The sequence below is a fragment of the Rhinatrema bivittatum genome, chromosome 19 (assembly GCF_901001135.1).
Source record: "Rhinatrema bivittatum chromosome 19, aRhiBiv1.1, whole genome shotgun sequence".
NCBI lineage: Eukaryota > Metazoa > Chordata > Amphibia > Gymnophiona > Rhinatrematidae > Rhinatrema > Rhinatrema bivittatum.
The window spans coordinates 15,484,929-15,503,661 of NC_042633.1; positions in this window are offsets into that span (position 1 = coordinate 15,484,929).

The following is an 18,733-nucleotide window of genomic DNA, read 5'->3' on the forward strand; positions in this document are numbered from 1 at the left end:
AGAGAGGAGCGGGCTTGGGGGTTGCATCTTCCCGAGCTTCCCAAAAGGTTTGCCAATCTACCTTCAGGAACAGGAAATAGGGGGACATCTCTCTTTCTTTTATCGGAGGTGGGTCGAGATCACATTGGACCAGTGGCTCCTGGAGGTGATACGCGCAGGGTGCATTTGCTGTTATGTTGACTTAGAAAATGTATAAATATGAAGTAGACTATATATCTGCTGTCGTGTTGACCAAGCATATGTACGAATATGAACTACAACATATATCTGCTGTGGTGCTGACCTTGATTATGAATACTGGTACGGAATGTGATTGTTGACCATGAATATGAACGCTGATTTTGAAAACCATTGTGATCTTATTTTGGAATGACAGTATATAAAACGCCTAAATAAAATAAGTACTGGAATTCCGCAGTATTCCTCAGTATGTGATCATGGTGTCCCCTTGCCACTTCCCACAGAAGAAGCAGGCAGTGGAGTTCACGCTTCAAAGGCTCCTAAGAGTAAGGGCTGTGGTTCCAGTGCCCACATCTCAAGAAAGTATGGGGCGATATTCCATTTATTTTGTTGTGCCCAAGAAGGGGGACTCCTTTCGTCCATCCTTGATCTAAAGAAGGTCAACCGTCACTTGAATGTGACTCATTTTAAAATGGAAACCCAATGTTCTGTGATAATGGCGGTGCAGTCGGGGGAATTTCTTACCTCCTTGGATCTGTCAGAGGCTTACCTTCATATTCCCATCCTATTGGAACCCCAACGCGTTCCACGCTTTGCGGTGTTGGGGCGCCATTATTGGTTTCGGGCTCTGCTTTTTGTCTAGCCACCGCTTCCAGAACATTTTCCAAGATTATGGTGGTAGTAGCGGCAGCCTTGCGAAAAGAAGGAATCCTGGTGCACATGTATTTGGATGACTGGATGATTTGAGCCAAGTCCCAGGAAGAGAGCCACCTGGTGACACACAAGGTGATCTCCTTATTGCAGGAGCTCGGTTGGGTGGTGAACTTGACCAAGAGAAATCTTCAACCATCCCAGTTATTAGATTATCTGGGGGCCCTGTTTGACATGGGACAGGACAGAGTTTTCCTACCAGTAGTTCAGATCCAGAGATTGATGTCTCAAGTGCGTCAGTTGATGCACACTATACGCCTATCAGTGTGGTTCTATCTACAGGTACTCGGCTTAATGGCAACTATCCTGGAAGTGGTGCCATGGGCAAGGGCGCATATGCGTTCTCTTCGGCATTCTCTGCTATCTCGTTGGAACCCGCAGACTCAGGATTATGCGGTTCAGCTCTATTTGCCGATGGACATCTGCTTCCACCTCCAGTGGTGGTTGCAGGAGGATCATCTGAGAAAGGGAGTTCCCTTGTCTTCTCCGGCCTGGTTGGTACTCATGACAGATGCGAGTCTTCGCGGTTGGGGGACTTGTTGTCTGGAGTTAACGGCCCAGAGGCGCTGGAATGCCGAAGAGTCCCGCTGGAACATCAATGGCCTAGAGGTCCGGGTGGTATGGCTGGCATGTTTGCAGTTCAGCCGCAGGCTGCGGAATCAAGCGGTTTGCATGATGTCAGACAACGCAACAGTTGTGGCCTATATCAATTGCCAGGGAGGAACCAAGAGCCAGCAAGTGTCGCAGGAAATAGACCAGCTGATAGAATGAGTGGAAGGTCATCTGCAGATGATCTTGGCCTCTCACATTGCAGGAAAAGACAACTTAAGAGCGGACTTTCTCAGCAGGGAGAGTCTGGACCCAGGAGAGTTGCTGTTGTCAGCCAAGGCGTTTCAGCTGATTGTGGATTTCTGGGTCCTTCCTTTCCTAGACCTGCTGGCGACTTCTCAAAATGTGAAGGTTCCTCAATTCTCCAGGTGCAGGATAGGTCTGTGTTCCCTGGGAATAGATGGCCAGAAGACAGATTGATTTATGTCTTTCCTCCATGGCACTTGCTGGGAAGGATAATTTGCAAGATTGAAGGCTACAGGGGCTAGTACTCCTGCGCTCACAGGTTCTCCACTTCTTTGGGTTATGTGCAGGTTTGGAGAGTTTTTGAGTCCTGGTATGAGGAGTGAGGTGTTCTTCCTCGTTCAGTTAAGATCCCTCTCATTCTGGATTTTTTTTGTATGATGAATTGAATAAAGTCTTGGCCCTTAATTCCTTGTAGGTGCAGGTTGCAGCTTTTGCCTGTTTCAGAGGCCTGGTGAATGGTGGTTCTTTGTTGTCTTATCATGATGTGGCCCATTTTTTGAAGGGAGTGAAGCATCTTAATCCTCCCTTGAGGTTATTGGTTCCATTGTGGAGTCTTAATTTGGTGCTGGGTTTTTTGGCGGGCCCTACGTTCTGACAACTGCATAGCCTTTCCTTATGGTTGTTGACCTTGAAGACTGTGTTCCTGGTGGTTATATATTCTGTGCTTCGGATTTCTGAGCTTCAAGCCTTGTTTTACCGGGAGCCATTCCTTCGAGTGACTCCATGGGCGTTACAGCTGCATACTGTTCCATCCTTCTTGCCCAAGGTAATCTCAGATTTTCATTTGAATCAGTCCATCTCCTTGCCATCCCTGGATAAGATCAGGGATGCAGAGGAGTTTCGCCTTTTGCGCTCCTTGGATGTTAAGTGTCTTGTCATGCGGTATTTGGAGGACTCTGAGTCTTTTCGAAAGACGATCACCTGTTTGTTCTTCATGGCAGGAGTAAGTAGGGTGCTCTGGCTTCGCGGGCTACCATAGCTTGTTAGATTAAGGAGGTGGTCACAGCTGCATATGTGGCTGCTGGAAAGCCATTGCCTACTCAGGTTAGGGCCCATTCCACTAGGGCTCAGGCAGTGTCATGGGTGGAGGTTAGTGTGTTGTTTCCCATCGATATCTGGCGAGCTGCGACATGGTCCTCCTTACACACTTTTTTCAGGTTTTATCGTCTGGATGTGCAGGCCCGGGAGGATGCAGCCTTTGCATGTGTGGTGTTGACTGGACCGCGGGCAAGCTCCCACCCTGTTGGGGAGTAGCTTTGGTACATCCCAGTGGTCCCGAGTCCATCTGTCTACACACTAAGAAATGGAGAAATTATTTACCTGATAATTTTGTTTTCCTTAGTGTAGACAGATAGGCTCAGCTTATCACCCTCGGCTGCCACATGAGTGTGTCAATAGCCCTCCTGTGGGGCTCTGGGTCCCAAGGGATTACTGGTAAGTGTTCATCCAGTCCCTAGCTTGGGGTACCTAGACTCTTACGTGAGTTCAATGTTTTTAATCGCTTTTTGCTAGTCTGTCCACAGTTGCTTTTGAAGAGGATACTGGCAGGCTGGGGTCACTGCAGGGCCATATATACTGTGACATCTGCTTGCTCCATCTCCATCTGCTGGCAGGGGAGCATAACCCACTGGTCCTGAGTCCTTCTGTCTACACTAAGGAAAATAAAATTATCAGGTAAATAATTTCTCCAGTAGATCACATCGAGCGCTATTCCTCGATCTAATTCTTTAGTCACCCAATCAAAATAATCAGTCATATTTGTCTGACAGGACCTTCCCCTGGTGACTCCATGCTGCCTCGGGACCAGCAACCCTCCTGACTGTAGATAGTTCACTCTCCTTTCCTTCTGCAGAGTCTCCATTAATTTTCCCACCACCAAGGTGAGGCTGACCGGCCTGTAGTTTCCAGCCTCCTCTCTGCTCCCACTCTTGTGACGTGGGACCACCGCCGCTCTTCTCCAGTCACTCGGCACCACTCCCGTTTCCAGGGATGTATTGAACAGGTCACGCAGCGGAGCCGCCAGGACATCTCTGAGCTCCCTCAGTATCCTCATCCGGCCCCAAGGCCTTGTGCACATTCAGTTTTCCTAGCTCTTCCCTTACATTATTCTTTCTTTCTTTCTTTCTTTATTTATTTAAATCTTTTCTATACCGTCGTTAGGAAGGATCCGTCACAACGGTTTACAATAAGGCACATAAAATAAGGATGCTGAGATACATTAATTTACACACATGCCATAATGATTCGGTACATAGTTTTCTCAATGATATAATTGGGGTGTGATACAATACTGTCCAGAAACTATCAGTTTAAAAACAAATCTAATTTTATAAGTGTCAACTTCTCATCTTGTGAAGAACGAGAAGGTAGAGTAAAAAACAAATTGAAATACAGCTACACACTTTATTTGTTCATATCTCATACTTCGCCTGCCTCACTGTTTCTCCTTCTCTGTTTGGTAGGCTAGCTTGAATAGCCAGGTTTTTAAGCCTTTTCTGAAGGTTTTGCTGTCTCTTTGCAGCCTTAACTCTAGTGGCATGGTGTTCCACAGTGTGGGCCCTGCCAAGGATAGTGCTCTCACTCTTACTTGAGTTAGTCTTGCTGTCTTAATTGATGGGATAGTAAGGAGTGCTTTATTCGCTGACCTTAGGTTTCTGTTTGGTACGTGTACATGGAGGGCTGTGTTAAGCCATTCCGCTTTTTCATTATGTATTAATTTGTGTAAGATGCAAAGTGTTTTGTATTGTATTCTCTGCTCCACAGGTAACCAGTGTAACTCTGCTAGGGTTTCGGTGATGTGGTCTCTTTTACTTTTACCGGTCAAAATTCTTGCAGCAGTGTTTTGTAAGATTTGTAGTGGTCTGAGTGAGGTGTATGGTAAGCCTAATAATAGCGCATTACAGTAGTCGGTGCTTGCAAAAATCAATGATTGTAGGACTGAACGAAAGTTCTTTGGTGTTAGCAGTGGTTTGAGTCTTCTGAGTACCATGAGTTTGGCGTATCCTTCTCTAACTTATTTATTTATTTATTTATTTATTTTTAATTTTTATATACCGAAGTTCTTGTAGGGACTACAAATCAATCCGGTTTACATAAAACGAAGAACTGCTCAACAGAGAGCGGAGCTTTACATGGAACCGAGGAACATATGGAACAGTATAACTGATTGACAATTTAACATAGTGCTAAATAAAGTAATAATAGTTTAACTGGAAATAAATAAAGCAATATAATATTTTATAAAGACAGTTTAACTGTTTAACGTATCAATAAATATAAATATAAGCAATGCCAAATATATATATAAAATATAGTAAATTTTTTTTTGAGCTTAACGGTAATTGTCCAGTAGCAGATTCTAAAATTAGTACTTGATGCCGTGTTCATAATTAGGGTAATTAGGATACTTAGGAATTGGAAAGTCTGTTCGTCACCGTAAAATTAATCGTCTGGGAAAGCTTGTTGGAAGAGAAATGTCTTCAATCTTTTTTTGAATTCTTGATGACTGGGTTCTAGTCTAAGATCTGGGGGAAGCATATTCCACTGGTGAGGGCCTGCTGAAGATAGCGCTCGTTTGCTCAATGATGATTTAATTTGTGGAGCCTGCAATGTTCCTCTGTATGCGCTTCTGATTGGTCTGGAGGAGGTGTGTGGTTGTAGTTGAGAGCTTAATGAGATGGGAGCTAGTTTATTTGTCGCTTTGTGGATGATAGTGAGTACCTTATAGAGTATCCTTTGTTTAATGGGGAGCCAATGTAAGTTCCGAAGGATTGGGGTGATATGATCTTTTTTGTTGGTGCTAGTTAGAATTCTAGCCGCTGAATTTTGAACCATCTGTAATGGTTTGATAGTGTTGGCGGGTATACCTAGTAGCAAGGAGTTGCAATAGTCGAGTTTAGAAAGAATGATGGATTGTAGTACTAGCCTGAAGTCGGAGAAGTGAAGGAGGGGTTTAAGTTTTTTGAGGACTTGCAGTTTGTAAAAGCAGTCCTTTGTGGTATTGTTTACGAACTTTTTTAGGTTTAGATGATTATCAAGCCATGCTCCAAGGTCTCTGACGTCAGATGAGAATGAGTTGTTTGTGTTTAGTAGAGAAAGGCTGGAAGAGATTGTGCGTGGATCCTGGGAGACAATGAGCATTTCAGTTTTATTAGCATTCAATACTAAGTTGAGGCTTGAGAGTAGGTTTTTGATGGGCTGTAGGCATTCGTTCCAGTACGTGATGGTTTTTTGAAGGGATTCTGTAATCGGAAGGAGGATTTGTATGTCGTCTGCGTAGAGGTAATGGGTGAGCTTAAGGTTTGAGAGTAGATGGCAGAGAGGGAGGAGGTAGATATTGAATAGGGTAGGTGAGAGTGATGATCCTTGTGGGACTCCTTGCTCTGTTAAGATTGGATGCGATTCTTTGTTGTTTATTCTCACTTTGTAGAATCTGTTGCTTAAGAAGGATTGGAACCATCTAAGGGCTGTGCCTTTGATCCCTATGTTGGCTAGTTGGTCTATTAGAGTGGAGTGTTTTACCGTGTCAAATGCAGCGGAAAGATCCAGAAGAATAAGCAGGTAAGATTGTTTATTCTCCAGATTAACGAGGATTGTGTCAGTGAGAGATAGTAAGAGAGATTCGGTGTTTAAGCGTTTTCGGAATCCATATTGGGCTGGGGATAGAATGTTATGATCTTCCAAATAATCTGATAGTTGCTTGTTGACAATTTTTTCCATCAGTTTAGCGATAAGTGGTAAGTTTGCTATGGGTCTAAAATTGGCAGGGTCTGAAGGGCAGGCGTTTGGTTTCTTTAGTAATGGTTTCAGTATTGCCAATTTTAACTGGTTAGGAACTAAACCTTGAGAAAGGGATGCGTTGATAATTTCTGCAATTGGTTTTGAGATGGTGTTTGGTATGGCGATGAGGAGATTTGTTGGTATTGGGTCTGATGGGTGGGAGGAAGGTTTGAATTTTTTGAGTGTGTTTTCAATCTCCAGTGAAGAAGTGAGCTCGAAAGAATCCAGGCTTGTGGTTTGTTGTGGCAGGGATGTGAGGTGGTGTGTTAGGGTAAGGCTGTTGTAAGTGATGGTTTGAGTAAGGTTGGTGATTTTTGTTTTGAAGTAGTTGGCTAGTTCGTTTGCTTTGTTGAGAGCTTGGTGGTCTGGGATAGTAGGAGGAGATGGTTTGGTTAAAGAGGAGACGTAAGTGAATAGAGCTTTTGAGTCGAATATAAAGTGGTGTATTTTTTCTCTGTAGAATTCTTTCTTAGTTCTAAGGATTGTGTTCCTGTAGTTGTTGAGGAGGGATTTGTAGATGGCATGTGTTGAGGTGGTTGGGTTTTTTCTCCAGCTTTGTTCTTTTTTTCTAAGTGATTGTTTAAGGGATTTAAGTTCGGGTGTAAACCAAGGTTTCCTATTGTCTAGTGTAGGTTGTATGGTTTTGGTTGTAGTTGGGCAGATTTGATCTGCAATTTTATTGTTAATATTGATCCAAGAGGTAGTTGCAGTTGTTGGGTCTGTGAGGTCTAGTTGCTTTAATGCTTCAGTCATTTTCTCACTGAGTATGTCTGGCGAGCATGGTTTCCTGAAGTGGATAGTGGTTTTGTTAGTAGTTTGAGGTGGTGGGTTGTTGATATTGAGGGTTGTGTGGATAACTTTGTGGTCTGACCATGGAACAGGTGTGCAAATGGGGTTGGTATGAATATTAAAGGGTTCGTTAATAAAGATGAGGTCCAGAGTGTGGCCTGCCTTGTGGGTAGAACTGTTGATAATTTGAGTAAAGCCCAAATGGTTGAGAGAGGAAAGAACTGTTTGGCAGTTGATGGATTGTGGAGAGGCATCTACATGTAAATTAAAGTCTCCGAGGATTATGGCAGGTTTGTCGACGTTTATGTGTTTGGCTATAAGTTCTATCAGTAGAGAGGGATCCGTTTCTAATGTTCCTGGTGGTGCGTAGATTAAAGCTATTTGGATATGTTCAGATTTAAAGAGTGAGAATTCTAGTTTGTTGGAGGAATTGGTAAGTTGTAAGGTAATATTAAGACCTTTTTTTTGCTGCTAGAAGAAGACCTCCACCTCTTTTTTTGGGTCTTGGGACGGAGAATAAGTCGTAAGATTGTATGGGCAGTTGATTTATGAGTACTGTATCTGTGAGTTTTAGCCATGTCTCTGTAACTGCACAGATATCTGGGTTGGCTTCTATGAGGTAGTCGCTGAGGATGTCCATTTTTTTGGAGAGTGATTGAGCGTTGAATAGTGTTAAGGTAAATAATGAGAGTCCTAGAAATTGTGTTATAGGTGAAATCATTATTGGTAATAGTCTTTGTTGTCGTGTGATGTGATGGATTGCAGGTTTTGTGTGTTTTCTGATTTTGTGCCAGATTTTAGGGATGGAGCAGAGGTGCATTATTGTGGTTCAATTAGTTGGGAACAGAGGCTGGATGGTTGCTGGTGAGGCTGGATGGTTGCTGATGAGGCTGGATGGTTGCTGGTGAGGCTGGATGGTTGCTGGTGAGGCTGGATGGTTGCTGGTGAGGCTGGATGAGCGCTGGTGAGGCTGGATGAGCGCTGGTGAGGCTGGATGGTTGCTGGTGAGGCTGGATGAGCGCTGGTGAGGCTGGATGAGCGCTGGTGAGGCTGGATGAGCGCTGGTGAGGTTGGATGATTGTCGTCGCTGTTACTTGCAAGCTGGCGAGTCTGGGTGAGTGTTGAGGGGGCAGGTATGAGTGTGAGCTTGCCTACTGTCTGCGGTGGTCTGCACTCCGGTCTGCACTAAGGGGCGCACAAAGGGGCCAGCCCCTTTGACGCGCTCCTTCGACGCGTGGCGTTCGACGCGTGGCGTCTGGGTGGTTTGTGCTTTAAATGGCTACTTGGACTCAACTGGCTGCCTTACAGCCGTCTGTTGGGCGTGTCCCTCTGAGGTGGAGGGAGGACCTTTGCTGCTTGTTTTAGGCCCCGGTTTCGGTCGCGCTGTCGGCGCTGAGGCCGCCCGGGTGGGGAGTGAAGTTTGCTGACCTTCCCCCGGCGGGGCTCGGCGCCGATTGCGCAGGCCCTCCCCAGCTGTAGCGGCAGCGGCAAGGTAAAGGAGATGGCGCCGAAGAGAGCCGCGATTTAAATCCCCGCAGGGCCGGCTCTGATTGGGTTAGCTGTAGCGGAGGCGGGACTTGAGTCTCGGCGCGTTTTTTTCTTTTTTTATACCTTTGCTGCTTGTTTTAGGCCCCGGTTTCGGTCGCGCTGTCGGCGCTGAGGCCGCCCGGGTGGGGAGTGAAGTTTGCTGACCTTCCCCCGGCGGGGCTCGGCGCCGATTGCGCAGGCCCTCCCCAGCTCTAGCGGCAGCGGCAAGGTAAAGGAGATGGCGCCGAAGAGAGCCGCGATTTAAATCCCCGCAGGGCCGGCTCTGATTGGGTTAGCTGTAGCGGAGGCGGGACTTGAGTCTCGGCGCGTTTTTTCTTTTTTTATACCTTTGCTGCTTGTTTTAGGCCCCGGTTTCGGTCGCGCTGTCGGCGCTGAGGCCGCCCGGGTGGGGAGTGAAGTTTGCTGACCTTCCCCCGGCGGGGCTCGGCGCCGATTGCGCAGGCCCTCCCCAGCTGTAGCGGCAGCGGCAAGGTAAAGGAGATGGCGCCGAAGAGAGCCGCGATTTAAATCCCCGCAGGGCCGGCTCTGATTGGGTTAGCTGTAGCGGAGGCGGGACTTGAGTCTCGGCGCGTTTTTTCTTTTTTTATACCTTTGCTGCTTGTTTTAGGCCCCGGTTTCGGTCGCGCTGTCGGCGCTGAGGCCGCCCGGGTGGGGAGTGAAGTTTGCTGACCTTCCCCCGGCGGGGCTCGGCGCCGATTGCGCAGGCCCTCCCCAGCTGTAGCGGCAGCGGCAAGGTAACTTATAAGGATATATGTTGTTTTAAGCTTAGTTCGGAGTCAATTATAATTCCTAGGTTCCGTACTTTCTCCGCTAGTTCAATCTTTTGGTTGTTTTTGAGTGTGATAGTGTTTTGAATGATCTCTGTCTTTTTGCCACTTCGGGCCTCCCTTCTTTCTCTGATATATCTGAAAAATGTTTTGTATCCTCGATTTACCTCTTTAGCAATTGTTTCTTCCGCATGACCTTTTGACTTCCTGATTTCTTTCTTCGTCTCCCTCAATTTCACCAGCTATTCTACCTGTGTTTGATTTATTGGGATCCTTTATACTTCTTGAACGCTGTTCATTTTGCCTTAATTTTTTCAGCCACCTCCTTAGAGAACCAGATTGGTTTCATTTTCCTCTTACTCTACTCTATTTTCCTAACATATAGATTTGTTGCCTTTGTAATAGCTCCTTTTAATTTGGCCCACTGATGTTTCACCTTATCCGTTTTCTCCCAGTCTTCCAGTTCTTCCATGTACATCCCCATTTTGACAAAGTCCGTATTTTTGAAATTCAAAACTCGGGTCTTTGTGTGACTTCTCTGTACCCTATTTGAGATATCGAACCATACCGTCTGATGATCACTGGTGCTCAGGTGAACCCCTACCCGAAGAGCAGAGACATTATCCCCATTAGTGAGCACTAGGTCGAGTATAACTCCTTTACTCGTGGGTTCCATTACCATTGGTTTGAGCAGAGTCCCTTGAAGGGCATCCACTATCTCTCTACTTTTTACAGATTCCGCAGAAGGGATGCTCCAATCCACATCCAGAAGATGAAAATCTCCAACGAGCAACACTTCTTCCCTTCTTTCCCACCTTTTGGATGTCCTTGATCAGGTCTCTGTCCAGTTCATCCCTTTAGTTGGAGACCTGTAGGTCACACCAGTAAAAATGGAAGCCCCATCTTCTCTTTTTAAGACGGGCCATAATGCTTCTTCTTTACCCCATGTCCCTTGCAATTCAGTTGCTTGTGTATTGTTTTTGACATAAAGAGCTAGTCCTTCCTTAACAAGTTGTAGCCCGGTATGGCCGTATCCCAATCATGAGACTGTGAACCAGGTCTCCGTAACAGCAACCATGTCCAAGTCTGCCTCCACTGTTAGGGCCTGCAGGTCTGGGATGTTATTGCTCAAACTAGGAGCATTTGGGGTCCTAGCTTTCCAGCTGCTCTTCCTAGTCGCCTTTTCTGTTCTTTTAAACTGATTTGATTTTGTTACGTTCTCTTTCTACTTCCTGTATTACTTGGGGGTGACATGCCAATTTCACTGGCCACCTCCTGCCACCCCTGCTCCCTAGTTTAAATGCCTGATAATGTATGATCTGAATTTTTCACTTAGCATCTTCTTTACTGCCATTGACAAATGTAGCCAAAAAATAAGTCCCTGGTAGGAAAACTCAGTTATTACTAAACCAACAAACCCAACCTCGAAACACAATTTTTTAAGTTTTCTGAACTAGATATCTTTAAAAATGTATTTATATAGCGGACATAACTCTCATACAAATTAGGCAAGTCATTCCACTTGGTTCCGCAACTTATAACAGCCTATATATATCTTTTATGTCTCCAACCACTCGATGATTAAAAGATATATATATATATAAAGGCTGTTATAAGTTGCGGAACCAAGTGCAACGACTTGCCTAATTTGTATGAGAGTTATGTCCTCTATATAGAAACATTTTTAAGGATATCTAGTTCAGAAAACTTAAAAAATTGTGTTTCGGGGTTGGGTTTATTGACAAATGTAGGCCTTCCTTACCATATAATCTTTTATTGCTCCCATGGATCCCAGCCTCCAATGTAGCCAAAACCATTTTGGGCCAGACCTTGAAGTTTATCTATAGGGCATAACCTTTCCTTTCCCTTTCCCTGAGCTGGCAATAGTCTGAGGCATGTGTCTAATCCTCTCCCCTAGCTTTTGGAACTCTTCCGGTACCTTGTGGACACCTTTCATAGTGATGTCATTGATGCTCAGATGGAAGATAACATTGATAGCAGCGTTCTTACTTTCTTCTATAACTGCACTGACCACCTGCTTTGCCTTTCTATTAGGTGAGCATCCTGGAATGCATTTAACCATGGTGTTCCCATCAAACTGAGTTCCCAAATTGGTTCCTCTGATGACCGAGGCTCCCAGGAGCAGCAGCTTTCTTTAATGACATGTGACCATGTTGAAGGGGGGTTCTGGGTGCATTGGGTGACTATTTCCCCTTCAGATAACACTTCCTGTTCTTTTGCTGGCGCTTCTTCATTTTCCGAAGCAGAAAAAGCATAATAAGGGTAACAGTTGAGAGAGTGGGTGTCTCTTCCTCACAGGCCTAATTCTGCTAGAGCCGACTGTAATCCTGGGATTCTGAATCTTGGATGTCTGACTTCTTTGTGGGAGTGAAATCAGACAGAAGTAGGGGGAGTGCTGAAGCACTCCCCCTACTTCTGTCCCCTCTTACACAAAAGCCACAGCCCTCTTACACAAAAGCCACAGCCATTCCACTTTCTCACTTTTCCCACAGCCAATCATCTCTCACCTCCCAGACTCTCTCTTTCCCTCCCCAGTAGAGATCCTTTGTACCCTGTTATCCCATCCAGGGGCGGATTGGCCTATCGAGGGATTAGGCATCCCCCGGTGGGCCGGTCGCTCCAGTCACGTGGTCTGCCGTGCGCGGCCGTGACAGAGCCACGCTCGGCAGACCACGTGATGTGTCCTGGGCGGCGAATACCCGGGCCGGTCCGATGTCGTGAATCCACCGCTGATCCCATCTGGTATCAATCACCTTGGTGGATGGGGAATGTCAGGGGAGGAAGGAGGAGAGGCAAAGGGTGAGAGAAAAGAGTGGGGAGAGAATAGGGACAGGAAGAAGCGAGGTCCACTCCTGACCAGGCTCCTGCTCTCTCGTGGTTCCATGGGGACTGGGTAGTTCAGGATTAAAGTGCCAGAGTTTTGTGGTTTTTACCGAGACCACAGTATCATGGGAAAGCAGGGGGCCCTGACCATACAGTTTATTGAATACGAATCTAAATAGAACTGAATGTCATAATAAATATGACTCTTCCCACCCTGCACGATTTGCTGGATATTGACCCACTGTTCCAGCTTGGCGCTGGGGATAGTCTTTCTGTATTATTAAGCATAATATAAACATAGCAGATCTCTGAGGGTGTGGTAGGGATTGTAAAGCTAAATAGTTGGTGTAGATGAGCAGATTAAATGGGCCATATCGTCTTTTTCTGCTGTCGTGTTTCTACTACTGACTTAGTGTCCCAGCATTTTATTAGGGGACACTCTTCCCTCGGAAGGGCGTTCCCAGCGTGGCGCGAGGGGACACTTCCCTCGGAAGGGCATTCCCAGCGTGGCGTGAGGGGACACTCTTCCCTCTGAAGTACGTTCCCAGCGCGGCGCAAGGGGACACTTCCCTCGGAAGGGCATTCCCAGCGCGGCGCGAGGGGACACTCTTCCCTCGGAGGTACGTTCCCAGCGCGGCACGAGGGGACACTCTTCCCTCGGAAGGGCGTTCCCAGCGCGGCGCGAGGGGACACTATTCCCTCTGAAGGGCGTTCCCAGCGCGGCGCGAGGGGACACTCTTCCCTCGGAAGTACGTTCCCAGCGCGGCGCGAGGGGACACTCTTCCCTCGGAAGGGGCGTTCCCAGCGCGGCGCGAGGGGACACTCTTCCCTCGGAAGTACGTTTCCAGCGCGGCGCGAGGGGACACTCTTTCCCTCGGAGGTACGTTCCCAGCGCGGCGCGAGGGGACACTCTTCCCTCGGAGGTACGTTCCCAGCGCGGCGCGAGGGGACACTCTTCCCTCGGAGGTACGTTCCCAGCGCGGCACGAGGGGACACTCTTCCCTCGGAGGTACGTGCCCGGCGCGAGGGGACACTCTTCCCTCGGAGGTACGTGCCCAGCGCGGCGCGAGGGGACACTCTTCCCTCGGAGGTACGTGCCCAGCGCGGCGCGAGGGGACACTCTTCCCTCGGAAGTACGTGCCCAGCGCGGCGCGAGGGGACACTCTTCCCTCGGAAGTACGTTCCCAGCGCGGCGCGAGGGGACACTCTTCCCTCGGAAGTACGTGCCCAGCGCGGCGCGAGGGGACACTCTTCCCTCGGAAGTACGTGCCCAGCGCGGCGCGAGGGGACACTCTTCCCTTTCACCAGCATGGTGTTTACAGACACTCTGGGCTGCTGACCGAAAATGGTGACCAAGGCACATGGAGATCAGGTGTCCTCCCTAGGCTCACAGAGTGAGTCCACAATGGAGATGACTTGAATTTGTATTCTGGCGGCTTTTCCATCCCATACCTTCTCATAAAGCCAAAACCATTGCGTAGTGTGGACCCACTACCAAAAAAAAAAAAAAAATCCAAAACAGAGCTTGGGAGGTGAAAGGGACAGATGTTATGGGGAGGGGATAAATAAGTATCAGGCTGGTATGGATGGAAGCCCTGAGGGCTGGAGTGGGTGCCTGGGGCAGGGCCAGAAGGCAGGAGGGGACTGGGTCTCTATTGCACCCCTTGTACATTTCCAGTATAATAATAATAATGGACACGTTTGGAGATCATATCCCTGTGAATTTACTTTTAGGTTTCAGATATTTGTATTATGATTATAATCGGTCAAAAAGTAACCAGCATACATTCAGATAGCTATGCTGTACTACAAACGATGGCCCTGATTCACGAAGGCTTTTCTTCCATTCTATGTCTATGGGGGAAAAAAAAAGCTTAGTAAATCTGCCATATTCTGGAAATTACAAAAAAAAAACCAAAAAACCCTCTAACCAATAAACACATCGGGGCAGATTTTCAAAGGGATACGGGCGTAACCCCCGAAAAGCTGCCCCTTTCACCCCCTGCGCGCGCCAAGCCTATGTTGCATAGGCTTGGCGGCGCGCATAAGTCCCAGGGGGAGTGTGTCGCGGCCGGCACGTCATCTGGGGGTGTTCCAGAAGCGGGGCCACGGGCGTGGTTCCGGCCCGGGGGCATGGCCGAGGCCTCTGAAACTGCTCCCGGGCCAGGGAATCGCACGCCGGCAGCCGGCCGGTGTGCGCGAGTTCCGCCTGCCTCGGGCAGGCGGAACTTTTATAATAAAGATGGAGGGGGGGTTAGATGGGGTGGGGAAGGTGGGGGTAGGCGGACCGGGCAGCGCTCGCAGGGCTCGGCGCGCGCAAGGTGCACAAATGTTCACTCCCTTGCGCGCACCGACCCCGGATTTTATAAGATGCGCGCGTATCTATTAAAATCCGGCGTCCTCTTGTTTGCGCAGGGTTGCGCGAACAAAAGTAGCCCCGCGCGCTTCTGTTAGGATCTGCCCCATAATAATTAAAAAGAAGTCAAATGCAAAGTAACAAAAATCCCGTAATCCCACCTCCTACTGCCCCCTCCCAGAGCGCTGACGCAGGGCAGTGCGGGAAGCCACGCCCAGCCCCGCACATGGTTTTTCTTGCGGTTATTTTAGGTGCACAATAATGGCGCCAGATGCAGCAAACCACGCACCCACTGCGTGCCGGACAGCACCCAGGCATTTACATTCCATGTAAACGAAGACATTAGCTTCATTTACAGGATGGTGCGCCCACAGGCTGGGCGAGCAATGCCCGTTTTATTTTACACCGGAAAATTAACTCCGGCCCTGCGGGTGAAGTACAGTTCACTCGCAGTCAAGGGCTCATGAGAAAAATAAAAAGATGGTCCCTCTGTGTTGCAATGAATGTGCCCATTGTAGGCTAGGGTTGTTTAGGGAGGTTAGTAGAATTTATTTGGGGTTAAAACAAAAATTAAAAAAAAAATACATATATAGGGAGTGGTGGAGCAGAGGATGATGATTGGCTAAGGGCCACTTTAAAAAAGGGAGGGCGATTGCTTTCCTATGGTAAACAAGAAGCATTGCAGCTTTCTGTAAACAATGCACTTTTGTTACAAACGCACACTTTAGAAATTCATGCGCCTAATGCGATAAACTTTCAAGTGTCAGAAGCGCCCATTTCTCCCTAGAGTGCCCTTTTTGTATGCCGCTTCGCTTTCCCATTTAAATATTGCATAGGGCACATGGATCAATGCTGCATGGGCATTAGGAAAACAGGCACTTAACATGAGCCCCCATTTTTTGCACGTCGTATTGCCTTGAGCTGTTAGTATTGCACTGAAGATCTTCACTGAGCAAAGACAAACCAGGTCGTATCCGTGAAGAAGCTCATCTTGAAACAAAGCTAGATTTCCTCATCGAGCCCAGGTTTAACCTCTCCCTAGCCACTCTATCCCAAATCTTTTGTATGCATTCAGCCAGGCAGGAGCGGTAGGAATTTTCCAGTATCTGGCCCGTAAGAGATATTTATTCGACCAGATGTTCTCCTTTTCTAGCCAGCAGAAAAAAAAACAAATCACTGAGCAGTTTGTCTGCCCCCGAAATACCCAATGTGCTTTAGTGGACATCATTCCAAAATAGTCTTCGTTAAGGGACTGCTCCCTCCGTCCGTGCTGAAAGGGCCACAGCAACATTTCCAATGTCTTATAGGAAAGGCTGGGATCCCATTTACAACCTGGCCATGGGCGGATGGTCTTTGCCCCAGTTCTCAAAGAGAAAAGTACTCATGGAGTTTCACGTTTTCCTGCAAATTGTACTCTAAAATCTTCACCTGAGTACTTAGACAGAGACCCTTTGAAAGAACAGACCAAAAAAAAAAAAAAGACTCCAACTCTTGCAGCCCCAAAACATCCTCACCACGCCTTCCACATTTACAAGACTGGCTTAGAAAAAGTCTTTTCTTACTTGATAGCAAAATGTCTGATCTGAAAGTACTGGAAAAGAGACTATCTCTGCCCTTGTTACAAAAAAACCCTTCTAAAAAAAACAAATGGAGGAAAACGCAATGATCCCACTGTCTCCACAGGCACTGCCCATAAACGTCCTCCCGACCCGCCCCAAAAGCTTCCCACTGACAGGGGTATAATGAGAGACAACGGAGGCCATCACAGTAACAGATTCGGAGCATGGCTGGGAGGAGCTAGAGTGGGAGGAACAGGGTGGGCAGGTCAGTTACAAAAGATGTGGGAACGAGGAAGCTGGGGTTGGGTTGCCTGCGGGAACCCCTAGGAGCATCTTCCCAAAGTGCTCGAATAGCAACTGGGCAGGCTAGATGGGGCCACTTTGGTTCTTTTTCAGTCATGATTTGCTTTGCTGTGCTGTGCCGTATCCTAGCTGCCCTGGCCTCTCCTTCTGCAGCTATCGACTGCATTTGAGCTAAAGTGATGCTGCCCCTTTGTGGCACTGCCTTATTTGTTTAAGGTTAACGCCAGTCCTGTACTGAGGAAGCAGCTCTCTAGCCCTTGGACCAACAACGGTACACGGAGCCAGCTGGGCCCGTGGGCTGGGGAGGGCCGAGTGGCAGAGAGAGAGTGCAAATACACCTTGGAAGCCGGAGAGCAGGCCTAACTTTCACCGGGACTATTACAGTCGAAAACCTTTTAAATACCCACATTCAAAACCCTGCCACAAATGATTGGAGGATGCTTTTAAGTTTCCTAACTGCAGCCTTGTTGAGTTTAATCGTGTTTTCTATAACCGAAAAAAAAAATAATAATAATAATTCTTGAAATTTCTCAAGAGTCTCGTCTGTGTGTCTGGACTGGATTGTAAGCTCCATGGAGCAGGGACTGTCTCATCTGTACAGCGCGATATCACGTAGCTCTATAGAAAACGATAAGTAGCAGTAGGTAAGGGAAAAGAAGAAAAAAAACAAAACGAGAAGGCTTGGCTGAATGAAGTTGGATAATGGGAGACCACAGCGAATGTTTTCGAACAAGGCTGAACTCCCCCTCCCTCCCGGCTCCTATTGGCTGGGTTCACTAGTCCAGTCTCCCGCTGACAGCCAGCGTTCCAGATTCCCAAAATATTTTGTCTGAGCCGGAAAGGAAGCGGTGTAACTATAATCGGACCCCATCCCATGAACAGAACAGGCTCCTAGCATGCAGTCAACGAGCCCCCGTTACAATGGGGGCGACACAGTGACGGGACCAGGATCAAAGGTGGCTCGGGCTGCTGAATATCTTTCCTGCATGGCCCACCTGCCTGAAAGAACAGGACGTTTTGCTAAATCGTTTTGTTCTGTCCCTTCTCGGTGCTTCCCAGCCGCAAGCCCTCCCCCACCCCGCTGATGAGAAATGGGAGCACCGCCCTCAGGCAGGATGGACGAGGGAGCTGGGCAAGAGCTCTTGGCAAACGCTCGGGCTTTTATTGGTTTGACACCTGCCATCGGTCCTAGCAGTCAGGCCCCCAAAGTAAGAAAGCCTTGGCTCTCTCCCCAGTTTGTTCTTCCCACCCTGCCCTGCTCCCCTCGCCTGCGCACTCCAGGGCCACCCCGGGGCACAGGTGTGACATCTGGGCGCCCCCCTCCTCCCTGCACAGCCATCCGTCGCCACCTGTCTGCCTCTCGTCTCGGGCCAATCTGGTCCTGTCTTGCTGCCACCGGCCCCCTCCAACCCGTGCTTCCTCCTCCTCCTCCTGCAAACGCTCCTAGTCCAGCCACTGCCGCGAGGGTGCTGAGCTGGCAGCCGTACAGAAGGGCTCCCCCCTTCCAGAACCCTGTTCAGGGCAAGCCCTAAAATCCAGAAAGATAAGCATCCCCCTGACCCAGTAACCATGACCCCCTCGCTTCCAGCCCTGCCAGGGTCAACGTTTTCCATTAAACAAAACGAGGCAGTTCCCCCTACAGCTCCAACCTTTTGGGGGCAGCAAAATCCTGCCCGCACAACATTCACAAGGATGCCGAGCCAGAGCCGGTACCGTCAAATCAGGGGCACAGTACTGCAGCCACTGCCGCCGTTAGTAAGGCCCGGTGGGGACAGAGAAAGACTGACAGTACCCCGGGCAGGGGCAGGTTTGGATCAGGGACCTTCTGCAATTGCACCAGTACAAAGCCACCAGCCTCACCCTTCTTATTGTACACTGGGACCAGAATACTTGAAAAAAAATATATATATATTTACGTACCTGAGCTTAGGATTCAGGGCGATGTTCTGCGGAGAGGAGTCTGGAGAGATTATTTGCTGGGGAGGGTGTGACGTGAATTTCTCTGGGGGATTCGGAATGATTTTGTCTAAGGGGATTTTCTC